We start from the raw sequence: 14590 nt of genomic DNA on the forward strand, positions 1-14590 counted from the left end.
AATAGTTTGGATAATATTGGTATAAGGTCTTCTATGAAGGTTTGATAGAATTCTGCACTAAACCCGTCTGGACCTGGGCTCTTTTTGGTTGGGAGACCTTTAATGACTGCTTCTATTTCCTTAGGAGTTATGGGGTTGTTTAACTGGTTTATCTGTTCCTGATTTAACTTCGATACCTGGTATCTGTCTAGGAAATTGTCCATTTCCTGAAGATTTTCAAGTTTTGTTGAATATAGGTTTTTATAGTAAGATCTGATGATTTTTTGAATTTCCTCTGAATCTGTAGTTATGTCTCCCTTTTCATTTCTGATTTTGTTAATTTGGACGCACTCTCTGTGTCCTCTCGTTAGTCTGGCTAAGGGTTTATCTATCTTGTTGATTTTCTCAAAGAACCAAGTTTTGGTTCTGTTGATTCTTTCTATGGTCCTTTTTGTTTCTACTTGGTTGATTTCAGCTCTGAGTTTGATTATTTCCTGCCTTCTACTCCTCCTGGGTGTATTTGCTTCTTTTTGTTCTAGAGCTTTTAGGTGTGCTGTCAAGCTGCTGACATATGCTCTTTCCTGTTTCTTTCTGCAGGCACTCAGCGCTATGAGTTTTCCTCTTAGCACAGCTTTCATTGTGTCCCATAAGTTTGGGTATGTTGTACCTTCATTTTCATTAAATTCTAAAAAGTTTTTAATTTCTTTCTTTATTTCTTCCTTGACCAGGTTATCATTGAGTAGAGCATTGTTCAATTTCCACGTATATGTGGGCATTCTTCCCTTATTGTTATTGAAGACCAGTTTTAGGCCGTGGTGGTCCGATAGCACGCATGGGATTATTTCTATCTTTCTGTACCTGTTGAGGCCCGTTTTTTGACCAATTATATGGTCAATTTTGGAGAAAGTACCATGAGGAGCTGAGAAGAAGGTATATCCTTTTGCTTTAGGATAGAATGTTCTATAAATATCCGTTAAGTCCATTTGGCTCATGACTTCTCTTAGTCTGTCTACATCTCTGTTTAATTTCTGTTTCCATGATCTGTCCATTGATGAGAGTGGGGTGTTGAAATCTCCCACTATTATTGTGTGAGGTGCAATGTGTGTTTTGAGCTTTAGTAAGGTTTCTTTTACATATGTAGGTGCCCTTGTATTTGGGGCATAGATATTTAGGATTGAGACTTCATCTTGGTGGATTTTTCCTTTGATGAATATGAAGTGTCCTTCCTTATCTTTTTTGATGACTTTTAGTTGAAAATTGATTTTATTTGATATTAGAATGGCTACTCCAGCTTTCTTCTTCTGACCATTTGCTTGGAAAATTGTTTTCCAGCCTTTCACTCTGAGGTAATGTCTGTCTTTGTCTCTGAGGTGTGTTTCCTGTAGGCAGCAGAATGCAGGGTCCTCGTTGCGTATCCAGTTTGTTAATCTATGTCTTTTTATTGGGGAGTTGAGGCCATTGATATTGAGAGATATTAAGGAATAGTGATTATTGCTTCCCGTTATATTCATATTTGGAAGTGAGGTTATGATTGTGTGCTTTCATTCTCTTTGTTTTGTTGCCAAGATGATTAGTTTCTTGCTTCTAGGGTATAGCTTGCCTCCTTATGTTAGGCTTTACCCTTTATTATCCTTTGTAGTGCTGGATTTGTAGAAAGATATTGTGTAAATTTGGTTTTGTCATGGAATATCTTGGTTTCTCCATCTATGTTAATTGAGAGTTTTGCAGGATACAGTAACCTGGGCTGGCATTTGTGTTCTCTTAGGGTCTGTATGACATCTGTCCAGGATCTTCTGGCCTTCATAGTTTCTGGCGAAAAGTCTGGTGTGATTCTGATAGGTCTCCCTTTATATGTTACTTGACCTTTTTCCCTTACTGCTTTTAATATTCTTTCTTTATTTTGTGCGTTTGGTGTTTTGACAATTATGTGACGGGAGGTGTTTCTTTTCTGGTCCAATCTATTTGGAGTTCTGTAGGCTTCTTGTATGCCTATGGGTATCTCTTTTTTTAGGTTAGGGAAGTTTTCTTCTATGATTTTGTTGAAGATATTTACTGGTCCTTTGAGCTGGGAGTCTTCACTCTCTTCTATACCTATTATCCTTAGGTTTGATCTTCTCATTGAGTCCTGGATTTCCTGTATGTTTTGGACCAGTAGCTTTTTCCGCTTTACATTATCTTTGACAGTTGAGTCAATGATTTCTATGGAATCTTCTGCTCCCGAGATTCTCTCTTCCATCTCTTGAATTCTGTTGGTGAAGCTTGTATCTACAGCTCCTTGTCTTTTCTTTTGATTTTCTATGTCCAGGGTTGTTTCCATGTGTTCTTTCTTGATTGCTTCTATTTCCATTTTTAATTCCTTCAACTGTTTGATTGTGTTTTCCTGGAATTCTTTCAGGGATTTTTGCGATTCCTCTCTGTAGGCTTCTACTTGTTCTCTAAGGGAGTTCTTTATGTCTTTCTTGAAGTCCTCCAGCATCATGATCAAATATGATTTTGAAACTAGGTCTTGCTTTTCTGGTGTGTTTGGATATTCCGTGTTTGCTTTGGTGGGAGAATTGGGCTCCGATGATGCCATGTAGTCTTGGTTTCTGTTGCTTGGGTTCCTGTGCTTGCCTCTCGCCATCAGATTATCTCTAGTGTTACTTTGTTCTGCTATTTCTGACTGTGGCTAGACTGTCCTATAACCTGTGTGTCAGGAGTGCTGTAGACCTGTTTTCCTGTTTTCTTTCAGCCAGTTATGGGGACAGAGTGTTCTGCTTTCGGGCGTGTAGTTTTTCCTCTCTACAGGTCTTCAGCTGTTCCTGTGGGCCTGTGTCTTGAGTTCACCAGGCAGGTTTCTTGCAGGGGAAAAATTGGTCCTACCTGTGGTTCCAAGGCTCAAGTTTGCTCGTGGGGTACTGCCTACGTCCTCTCTGCTGTGGCAGCAACCGGGAAAATCTGTGCCGCTCCTTCCGGGAGCCTCCGTGCACCAGGGTTTCAGATGACGTTTGGTGTTTTCCTCTGGCGCCTGGATGTGCACAGAGTGCAGTCTCTTCTGGTTTCCCAGGCGTGTCCGCCTCTCTGAAGGTTCAGCTCTCCCTCCCACGGGATTTGGGTGCAGAGAACTGTTTATCCGGTCTGTTTCCTTCAGGTTCCGGCAGTGTCTCAGGCGCAGGGGTCCTGCCGCTCCCGGGCCCTCCCCTACGGGAACCCAGAGGCCTTATACAGTTGCCTCTTGGGCCAGGGATGTGGGCAGGGGTGGGCAGTGTTGGTGGTCTCCTCCGCTCTGCAGCCTCAGGAGTGCCCACCTGATCAGGCGGTGAGGTCTCTCTCCCACGGGGTTTGGGAGCAGAGAGCTGCTGCGGTCCGGGATCCGCCGGTGTCAAGTCACTGGTGTTCTGTTCAGGAAATTTGAACACAGTGCCCATGTGTTCAATGCTCTTCCCCCACTTTCTCTTCTATTAGTTTCAATGTATCTGGTTTCATGTGGAGATCCTTAATCAACTTGGACTTGATCTTTGTACAAGAAGATAATAATGGATCAATTTGCATTCCTTTACATGCTGACCACTAGTTTAACCAGCACCATTTGTTGAAAATGCTATCCTTTTCCACTGGGCAGTTTTAGCTCCTTTGTCAAAGATCAAGTCACCATAGGTGTGTGGGTTCATTTCTGGGTCTTCAATTCCATTGATCTACCTGCCTGTCAATGTACCAATACCATGAAGTTTTTATCACTATTGTTCTGTAATACAGGGTGAGGTCAGGGATGGTGATTCCACAAGAAGTTCTTTTATCGTTGAGAATAGTTTTCACTATCCTGGGTTTTTTATTATTCCAAATGAATTTGCAAATTGCTCTTTCTAACTCTATGAAGAATTGAGTTGTAATTTTGATGGGGATTGCATTGAATCTGTAGATTGCTTTCGGCAAGATGGCCATTTTTATTATATTCATCCTGCCAATCCATGAGCATGAGAATTCTTTCCATCTTATGAGATCTTCTTTGATTTCTTTCTTCAGAGACTTGAGGTTCTTATCATACACATCTTTCACTTGCTTGGTTAGAGTCACACCAAAGTCTTTTATATTATTTGTGACTATGATGAAGGCTGTCATTTCCCTAATTTCTTTCTCAGCCTGTTTATCCTTTGAGTAGAGGAAGGCTACTGATTTCTTTGAGTTACTTTTATATCCAGCCACTTTGATGAAGTTGTTTATCAGGTTGGTAGTTCTCTGGTGGAATTTTTGAGGTCAGTATACTGTTATATCATCTGCAAATAGTGATATTTTGACTTCTTCCCTTCCAATTTGTATCCCTTTGACCTCCTTTTGTTGTCTAATTACTCTAGCTAGGACTTGGAGTACTATATTGAATAAGTAGGGAGAGAGTAGACAGCCAGATCTAGTCCCTGATTTTAATGGGATTGCTTCAACTTTCTCTCCATTTAGTTTGATGTTAGCAACTGGTTTGCTGTATATTGCTTTTACTAGGTTTTAGGTTTGGGCCTTGAATTCCTGGTCTTTCCAAGACTTTTACCATGAAGAGGTGTTGAATTTTGTCAAATGCTTATCAGTGTCTAATGAGATGATTGTGTGGTTTTATTCTTTGATTTTGTTTATATAGTGCACTAAGTTGATGGATTTCCATATATTGAACCATCCCTGCAACCCTGGGATGAAGCCTACTTGATCATAGTGGATAATCATTTTGATGTGTTCTTAGACTCCATTTGCAAGAATTTTCTTGAGTATTTTTGCATCAATATTCATAAGTAAATTTGTGAATTGATTTCTATATGCAGGTGAAAGCAGGCACAAGTTAAGGCAAGGTCTGTGATTGAGCAGTGAAAAAGTAAAGCAGACACAGAAGAGGAGAGAGAGATGGAGGAGGAGAAGAACAACCCAGATCTGTGTAGCCTTGAAAGGGCACAGGTAGTTATAAATATTTCATAAGGGTTGGATTTTTATAGGACAATTTGTCTTATCTAGGTGGGCAGTTTACATTAAATTAATTGCTTCAGAGTTTATTGTGTGGACATTTTGTGAGGTGAAGATTTACTGATATAAATCTGATTGATTGATAAATTACAAGCTTATTGAGTTTTGATATTAACGGGTTACTAGGAGTTGTGACTATAACCACAGAGGGCAGATGCTGGAACTGTGAACAGAGTTCACAACAGAGAGTTGAAAGAGGGCACTTGCCTCTGGGGTCAGAGAGTAGCCAGCAGTAACATGGGATGGAAATGAGGAGTTTAAGGAGTCCAATAAAGACATTTTGCTGACTGTGATGAAAATACCCTACAGATGCCATGTGACCCGCCAATGCTGGCAATAGCATGGGATGGTGAATTTACTTTTTTTATCATTTACTACCACAGGAAATTGGTCTGAAGTTCTCTTTCTTTGTCCTTGTGTGGTTTAGGTATAAGTGTAATTGTGGCTTCATAGAACAAATTGGGTAGTGTTCTTTCTGTTTCTATTGTTTGGAATAGTCTGAAGAGTATTGGTATTAGGTCTTCTTTGAAGGTCTGATAGAATTCTGCACTAAACCCATCTGGTCCTGGGCTTTTGTTGTTGTTGTTGTTGTTGTTGTTGTTGTTGTTGTTGTTTGTTTGGGAGACTGTTAATGACTGCTTCTATTACTTTAGGGGTTATGGGACTGTTTGGATGGTTTATCTGCTCCTGATTTAACTTTGGTACCTGGTATCTGTCTAGAAAATTGTACATTTCATCCATATTTTTCAGTTTTGTTAAGTATAGGCTTTGTAGTAGGATCTTATGATACTTCAAATTTCCTCAGTTGATTTTGTTAATTTGGATACTATCTCTGTGCCCTCTGGTTAGTCTGGCTAAGGATTTATCTATCTTTTTGATTTTCTCAAAAATATCTCCTGGTTTTATTGATTGTTTGTGTAGTTCTCTTTGTTTCTACTTGGTTGATTTCAGCCCTGAGTTTGATTATTTCCTGCCTTCTACTCCTCTTAGGTGTATTTGCTTCTTTTTGTCATACTCTTTACCCCCAATACTTAGAGACCACCACCAAAGAAGGGGTAGAAAGATTTTTGAGAGAAAGAGATCAGAAATATCAGAGTGAAAAAATGTCTTACAAACATGATAGAACTGCTGTACTCACTCATAAACTCACCACAGCTATGGTTGCCTCCATAAGACCTGTACAAGATCAAGGCAGTCCACAGTCTAGCATGGAGGGGAAAAGAAGTTCACCAACCACTCTTAAAGGAGAAGCTATTGACACTTGGTGAATTCTGGGGGAGAGAGAGAGAGAGAGAGTCAATTGTCTTCATGGGGGTTAACCACCAGTAGACTGCCCTCTAAGTCAGGGCCCAATAATCATATGTATATATGGGCAGTATAAACTTGGACTAGGTAGATTATGAAAGATAGAGAGGGGGGGGAAGAAAATGAATTTGGAAGAAAGTAGAGAATGGTGGTGGATCTGGAAAGGGCATGATCAAAATACATTGCATGCATGTATGATATTCTCAACAAACTGTTAAAAATACTTTAAAATGAATTATCTCCTTATTTATTATTACCATTTTGCTAAATGGATATGGTACTCAACTGCTTTCTGAAGTCTTTCCCTTACACCCATAGATGTGTGCTGTTCTTACCACTCATCAGAGCTTCTGCTGGCAGCAGCAGGAGGCCATTGCAGAGAACATCTGGTTAAAGTGCACGTAGGGAGAACATGGGACAAGCTGGAGGGCAAAGGGAGAACAAACATGATAAAAATTCATTATGGAGATACATGAAATACTTGAAATATAAAAGTGTAAAAGAATTGACTCAACTGGGTAGAGCCTTAGAGTGTGTTTAATGCTGAGTGAGAGCAGTGGGAGGTATTGTTATGACACTGCTACTCCTCTCTCTCCTCTGAAATGCACTACAGTGGTCATCTCCTACTTTGGACAGTATTCCAGGTAGGGACTGAACCTAGTCCTGGAGACTGACCACCTAGAGATTCAAACAAGGTTAGAATTTCCGGAAACTTCTGAAGCAACCTGCTTGGTTTTCCAGGTATTATCTGTTCTTAGCTAGTACCTCTGGCTGTCCCCTACTACTGGCAAATAAGCACAGATACCATCAAGATTTTCTGTGCTTTCTGGCCAATGTGGGCTCCACCTTCAAGCTTTCATGTACTTGACCTAGGAAGTCTAACCATGCCATTCCCACTCTGCTGAAATATCCATGGACTCTGAGTAGGATGGGCTTCCCAGAAGTATCCCTGAACACTGCAGTCTGTAGATATGCACCTAGGGCTCTCTTTTCCCCCTGGCCAGTCTGCACTTCCTGGGGAATTACTGTCTCCATAGCTTCATGCCAACTAGGAAACTGACCAGCAATCCTATCCAGGAGTTTCTCTTGACATTTTTATGTATTTCCTACTTCATCCTGTGTCCCCACATTGGCAACTTGGGATTACTTCCAGGCCTCAAGAGTCATACCAAAGTATTCATATATGTGGATAGCTACCAGCTGAAGTCCTTGAGGGAAGGAATAAAGTGTGAGATCTTGCTGCTATCATTCTGTAGCCCAACTATATAAATTGTGCTCAATGCAAATGTAAAATGTAATGGTCCCTGCATTTGGAAAAGGAGTAATAGCACTAAACCATCAGATTTATACAGAAATAAAACCATATGTAATGAGGAACAAAGTAGAGTGTTTTTCGAGAAAGATACTTAGTTTTCCTCTGTGCTTTTGCCCACTAAATCTGATAGGTTGGAGTGGGTTGTTTTAAAACTGTGAGGCTGATACCAAATGTAGCAACCACTTCTCTTACATTCTCTGCTAACTCCTTGGGTCTTAGAGCCACACGCATTTGTGACACGTTTGGATTTATAGACGGGTTCTGTGCGATTTAACTTTCTTAGAGCACAAGTACAGAGAAAGCAGTCAGAAAGTATACATAATTTAGAAGATGAATTTGCAGTCTGCTCTAAGGGTCAATATGCTGGCCTTGTGCCAAACCAAGGCTGGTGGAGAATTCCACAATGTGGGTCTGAGGAGCCACATGCTAGAAAAAAAATGTTTGAAAATGGATATGTGGAAAAATCAGAGATAATCGTAAAAGTTATCTAAAAACACAAAATGACAAAGTTTATCTTAACCAGTTTTAGGTTCATGTTTTATAATTTTGTCAGTGTGTGTTTCTGCTACCTTAGAAGGAATGCAGTACAGAATTTGAACACGTAATCCAATTAATCATCAAATTTCCCAAAACCACTCGTTATGAGTAACTGATTATACTGACATAAGCACTTTAAACGTGTATATTTAAAAATGTGACTCTGATCTAAGGAATGATTGACAATTGATGACTTCTAGGGGACAGGAAAACACATAGGCCCTAGTGGGGGGTCAAATCTGCTCCAGGGGATGGCACCATACCCAGGAATATATGGGCAACACAAACTGTAATCATTGAACTATTTTTAAAAAATGAGGACACAAAGTTGGAGGAGTGTAGTGGAGGTAAACCTGGGAGGGTTTAGGAAGAGTAATGGGAGTGAATATGATCAAAATACATTTTATACATGAATAACATTCTCAAAAAAATACTTTAAATTGTATTAAGGGGGTGGAGAGATGGGTCCATGGTTAAGTGCACTCGCTGTTTTTCCAGAGAACCCAGGTTTGGTTCCCACATGGTGGCTGACACTCATCTTTAACTCTGGTTCTAGAGGATCTGACAGCCTCTTCTGGCCTCTGGGGTTACAATTCATGCACATGATTACATGGTACATATACACCCATACAGGCAATCATGTATAAAATAAAAATAAGACTTCTAAATAATTATACTTTAATTTTTTAGTATTCAAAGCAAATAAAGAGTAGCTGCTTTCTTAATGCTGTGGCATCAAGACAATCTAACAGGATATCTACTTACGTAAAAATTATGGAAATAATTTATTCAATATTCTGACCCTGTTACAAAAATAATTTGAAAAGTGTATGTTTTTATTTTTGTACACATCCATGTACTTAAAGGTCTAAAAATATGTCTTCACTCGATCAAAAAATGTTATGCTGCTAGCTAGCAAAAGACAAAAATACATGGTCACTGCCTAATGGGACATGTAATCTAGAGAAAAAAAACAGATAATGAAAAATTATATAAATAACATACATATTACTTCCTGATCTGTGAATAAATGCAGTGGAAGATAAACAAAGTTGAGATTCAACCAAGAATGATAGCTTAGGAACCTCATGGATGTAAGCTCGACCATTAGGATGCAACCTTTCACTGAGCCTGACAGATCAGTAGCAGCTCTTCAAGGAAAGCGCAGGTGAAAGAGTTTGCCCGAGTCAAAGGAATTGGTGTACATGAAATCCCTGAGTCAGACAAGAGCTTGTCTTGTTCGGCGAGCTTTTAAAAAGGTCAGTGGAAACAATAGAAACACAGGAAGCTAGCAAACAAGATCAATAGACATAAAGAGCCAAACTAATGATCTTTGATTTTTATACTAATTATAAGTAAGGACTATTTGATTTGTGATGTCTTTCATCTTACTTTCAGACTTGCCCCTGAAGACCCTTGGGTCTTATTTTCTCTGGTCTATGTTAGCTCTCACTGGTGGGTCTGCTTATCCATGCAATTGATTCCTAGGGTCACCGTGACAAAGAACCTCAATAGAACAGAAATCCATCCTCTTATGATCTGGAAGCCAGAAGTCTGAGACGCGCATTCAGAAATCTGGAGAGAAGCTGCCTCATGTCCCTCTCCTAGCTGCTGCTGCTTGCTGGTCATCCCTGGAGTTCCTGGCAGATGACTCTGATCTCTGATTTCATTATACACACTCTCCCCATTAATGCCTCCTTTTTTTTCCGGTTGGTTGGTTTTGGTTCTTTTCTTTCTTCAGTCTCTGTAGAGACTGTCAAACACTGACAATGTAGACTATATTGCAAATCATCATGGCTGGGTATTGGGAAAGTTTTCAATTAGCAATAATCACACCATGGATAAACCTTGGCTACAATTTTTCAAGACAGGGCTTCTCTGTGTGACCCTGGCTGTCCTGGAACTCACTCTGTAGACCAGGCTTGACTTAACACGTGCTGGGATTAAAGGGGTATAGTACTACTGCCCAGCTCAAATGTCTCTTTTATAAAATCACTAGTTATGGCATTAGGGCTCTCTATACTCCAGGAGAGTCTCATTTTGCCTTGACTACATCTACAGAGATTCTATTTCCCCAAAGCTCACATTCATAGATACCCAACATGATGTAAAAAGAATACTAATACTCCTTTTATATTAATTACTACAGAAAAGCATTGCAGCAACAGTTATTCCTTACCCAGCTAGTTCTCCCAAATAACCACACAAAGACCTTTTAATATTTCAAAACTTAGCTAGGCAGACTCTTTCCTAGCTCATCTAAGTTAACCCAACCACCTAGCCCCATTCAGCCGCATGGCTAGGTATACCAGGCCCTAAATCACATCTGGCTCCTCTCCTGTCTCCTGGCAAAGGGACCTTTCTCTTTCCCTCCCAGGAAGTCCCGCCTTCCTCACTCTACTGCCCAGGCTTTAGCTCTTTTATTGACCAAATTAACTTGGGGAGCAAGGTTTGCACAACAAAAGCTGGTATAGGTGAGAATTAGCTCCTCTTGGGGCAACCAGATCTTGGGGTACATAATCTAGCATTTGAATACAGAGCAGCACCAGACCAACCCCAACAGTAGAGACCCACCACGGAGGGCTTGAACATGTGTCTTTGAGGCATGAAAACAAGGTCACCACAGGAAGCTCCTGGGTGATGTTAGGGGTGGAGTAATACAATTGTATTTGCTTTTTAACATCATATTGGGTGGGAAATGGGTTGGAAAGGAGTAAAATCAATTGTATATTTCATTTTTTTATAATACTGTAGATGTTATAAAACGTGCTCAGCATATAAAATGTAGATAAATATTGAATGGCTATTTATTAATCATTTAAATATACAGCTGAGCTAAAGGCAATATAATTGATTATAATGAGGGAGAAATGTGCACTGGGCAAAAAGAGAAAAGGAGACTTAAATCTGGATTGATAAGCTGCCTCTGTAAGCTATAATATAGTCATATTATACTAGCCAGTTCTCCATGTCTCTGTTTTGACTTTTTCCACCTGTAAACCCACTGGCCAGAACATTCCACACTCCAAAACTCTCCATTGATTTTTTTTATTTTTAGTTGCAATTGCCTTTACAATTTAAACAAATGAGAATTTATTCTTTCTTCAGAAGTCTTTTTGTTTCCTTGAAAAAATTATGGAATAAATTCAAGGTGTTTAGTAAGTAATAGCCCAATCATGCAGGGACATGCCTACCTGTATCTCCAGGACACCTGAGGAGAAAGTTGTCATGCTTCTACAGAGATGAACTCATCGCCAAGAGAGGAAAATGTGTTGTTTCTGTTGCCTGGCGTCTGATAAGTCTTAGAGTTCCCCAAAGCAGTAGAATAGCTGATTTCACTGAAAACCCACACGTGACTGAAACAAAGCAGAGAGGGAAGAAATAAAGTAGCCTGGTGCATGTGCATCTAAAGATACAATGGGGAAATCTCCATTCATGTGGCATTTCTGTTCCAATGGGGGAACATTCACATAGTGAACAAGGTTAATTTTTTGTATTATTAAATTCATTGTAATTAGAATCTTTTCTTTAATTATGTATAGTTTGATCCCATATTTATTTTATTTTTGCCTGCCTTTCTAGTTGATGAGCTGTCTATCACATGGCTTACCTACATGTGTCTCAATAGATGTGGAGAGAGCAAAATGTTAGGTACAAACCAATGTAGAGTCATATGCGCTATAGTGATTAAATTTGAACTGCCATGTTGACCTCGTATTCATGATTAAATATGTTGCTTTATGTGGTCATATCTTAATTCCTTTGAAGCATCTTTTATATCCTGGATTTGGTATCCCAATAAAAATATTTCTAAGGCAAAAAAAAAAAATGTTAGGTACAAATGTTGGAGAGGTGGCTCAGTGGTTAAACATGCCTAGGGCTCTTACTGGTGATCCAAGTTATTTACCAGCACTGACACAGAATCCCAAATATCTATAATAGCTCCAGAAAATTCCCTGAAATCTTTTAACCTCTGAGGGTTACCTCCAACTCATATACACATACCCACACATATACATAATTAATAACAAAATGAAATATTTTTAAACTTTGTTTGGCCCTTCCTCTAATTGGGCATATGAAGGAAAGCCTGACTGATCATCAGCAATTTTACTAGATTGCCTTGTCTGCTCAAACTACCATGGTCTGATGAGAAAGACCAACTGAGCATATAAGGGTGATGTTTCAATTGGTACCCAAATGACATAGGCTTCATTAAGTTGAACTAAGTAACCTTTCTTGAATAGATTATTCAAGGCCATGAGTAATAGTAACCATGCAAGTCTTTGTTCATTTAAAAGGAAAAAAAAACAGTTATAAGTGACCTTAAAGTTATTTGGAGGGTCAGAGACCAACCTCAGTGGTTAAGAGCATTTGTCGCTCTTGATCAAAGTTTGGTTCTCAGCACCTATGTGGCAGCTCACAACTGTCTTATCCCCCATGGGTACTGCATGCACATGGTGTCCAAACCTATACGCATCAATATGTTTATGATGGTTTGTATATGATCAGTCCAGGTAATGGCACTATTAGAAGGTGTGACCTTGTTGGAGTAGGTGTGTCACTATGGGTGTGGGTCTTAAGACCCTCATCCTAGCTGCCTGGAAGTGAGTATTCTGCTAGTAGCCATCAGATCAAGATGTAGAACTCTCAGCTCCTCCTGGACCATGCCTGCCTGGATGCTACTATGTTCCTGCCTTGATGATACTGGACTGAACCTCTGAACCTATAAGCCAGCCCCAATTAAATGCTGTCCTTATAAGAGTTGTCTTGGTCATGGTATCTGTTCACAACAGTAAAACCCTAACTAAGACAATATTGACTTTATAGTCAAATAATTTCTACAATATATTTGTTAAAGCCTAGATAAAATGTTAAGGCCTAGATAGCTGTTGCCTATCTACCAAGTCATTTTGTGCTGTTACTAATGTCATAAAGAAACTTTCTCATGCTTGAGTTGATTACATATTCTGTTATGCTCTGAGCCTCAGTGTTCTTGGATACCCAATCATTGTATAAGCCAGTAAGAACTGCTTTGTACTGTTAGCCACAATAAGCCTGGACCCAAACCATCCTGCAGACAGCACTTCCTATACCTATTATATAAGCTTTTATGGATTTTGCTTTTATTAGCTGCCCCTGTGGGGGCCCCCAACTTAAGAAAATCATCTGCACCAATCTAAGATGCTATTTGGAGTTTTTGAGTAGGGGTTGAGGAAAGTTTAAGTTCCCAAGACCTCCCTGGGAACTGACATCCTGCTTGGCAGAAAGAGACATGTACATGGGTAACTGACATCCTGGTTGACAAATTAAGACATGAATGTTAGGCTAGGCAAGTCCCCTGCCGCCATTGACTATCCCAACCAATGGGAGCAGGATGAATATACAACAAAGACATGTTCCTAAGGAAATCCCCATCCCTAAATCTTCATTGGTGAAATAACTTGGCACAAGTATTTGTGGATCTCAGGCCTTAAAAGCTCTATAGGATTCTAGTTAGGGGTCACAGCTCAGCTCCTGAGTCTGGACTGTGTGTGTCCCTGGTTGATCAGTTCGACTGAGATGAGCATCTAAGTAGTTTGTGAGATGATCCCCAGGCACCAACAATATTTTAGATATTTATTTTCATGTTAGCTTTTCAACTGAATTAGCCTAAAAGAAAAAAACAAGAGACCCATGCATTTTATAGAACATTTGGGAAACATTAAAAAGTGTTGATTAAAAGTGATAATTCTGATTCTGCCACTGCCACATTTTAGAGTCCCTTAATCAGGATCAGATTGAATATGAATCAAAAATTTGTTTTCTTTCTCTCTTCTTCTTCTTCTTTTTTTTTTAATGGTTTTTCTCTGTGTAACCCTGGCTGTCCTGGAACTTGCTCTTTAGACCAGGCTGGCCTTGAACTCAGAGATCTGCCTGCTTCTGCCTCCTGGGTGTTAGGATTAAAGGTGGGTGCCACCGCCACCCAGCTGCATCTTCTGTTTTTGTATGTGGAGTGTTTCCTGGGTCATGAACTACTCCTCAGCAGGGGGAAGGGATGGTATTCCACTAGTCAGAGAAGGAATGATAGTGATCCGAACTGGAGATAAAAATAAAAATAAAATAAATAAATAATGAAGAAATATGAGAAATATTAAAGATAAAGTTGTCAGGACAAAGTGATGGATTCGATGCGTGTTTTGAAATAGCTTCCAAGTTGCATGTTTTATTTTCCACAAATGTAAAGGTCTCACATAATTTTATCATAAATCCTACACACAGAACACAAAATGCAGTATCTTCACAATTCTTGCAAAGTCAGTTTAGAAATGCCAGTTCCCCCGCCAGCAGAGTCACCTAAAAATCAAAGGGAAGGTGTGCTTGAGGTATTGTCTGATAATTTTAACATGATAGTAGGAACTGAGTGAGCTCCATTCCGAATATCAGATAAAAACAATGGGATCTAAAGTAATATAAGAGAAAGGATGCTGGCTC

At 39.6% G+C, this 14590-nt stretch overlaps 1 protein-coding gene and 1 non-coding gene across 1 annotated transcript; one reads left to right on the forward strand and one right to left on the reverse strand.

Annotated features, from left to right (window-relative positions):
• Erich1 (glutamate-rich 1) overlaps positions 1-14590 on the forward strand; it is a gene marked incomplete at its 5' end in the record, with an annotated part of 52793804 nt that overhangs the window by 28061794 nt on the left and 24717420 nt on the right.
• Positions 9858-9991, reverse strand: LOC148000575 (U4 spliceosomal RNA). The gene has a single exon (XR_015640598.1). It is a non-coding gene; the product is annotated as a U4 spliceosomal RNA (small nuclear RNA).

Source organism: Rattus norvegicus, chromosome 16 (genome assembly GCF_021556685.1).
Source record: "Rattus norvegicus strain SHRSP/BbbUtx chromosome 16, alternate assembly SHRSP_T2T, whole genome shotgun sequence".
In the NCBI taxonomy this organism is placed as follows: Eukaryota; Metazoa; Chordata; class Mammalia; order Rodentia; family Muridae; genus Rattus; species Rattus norvegicus.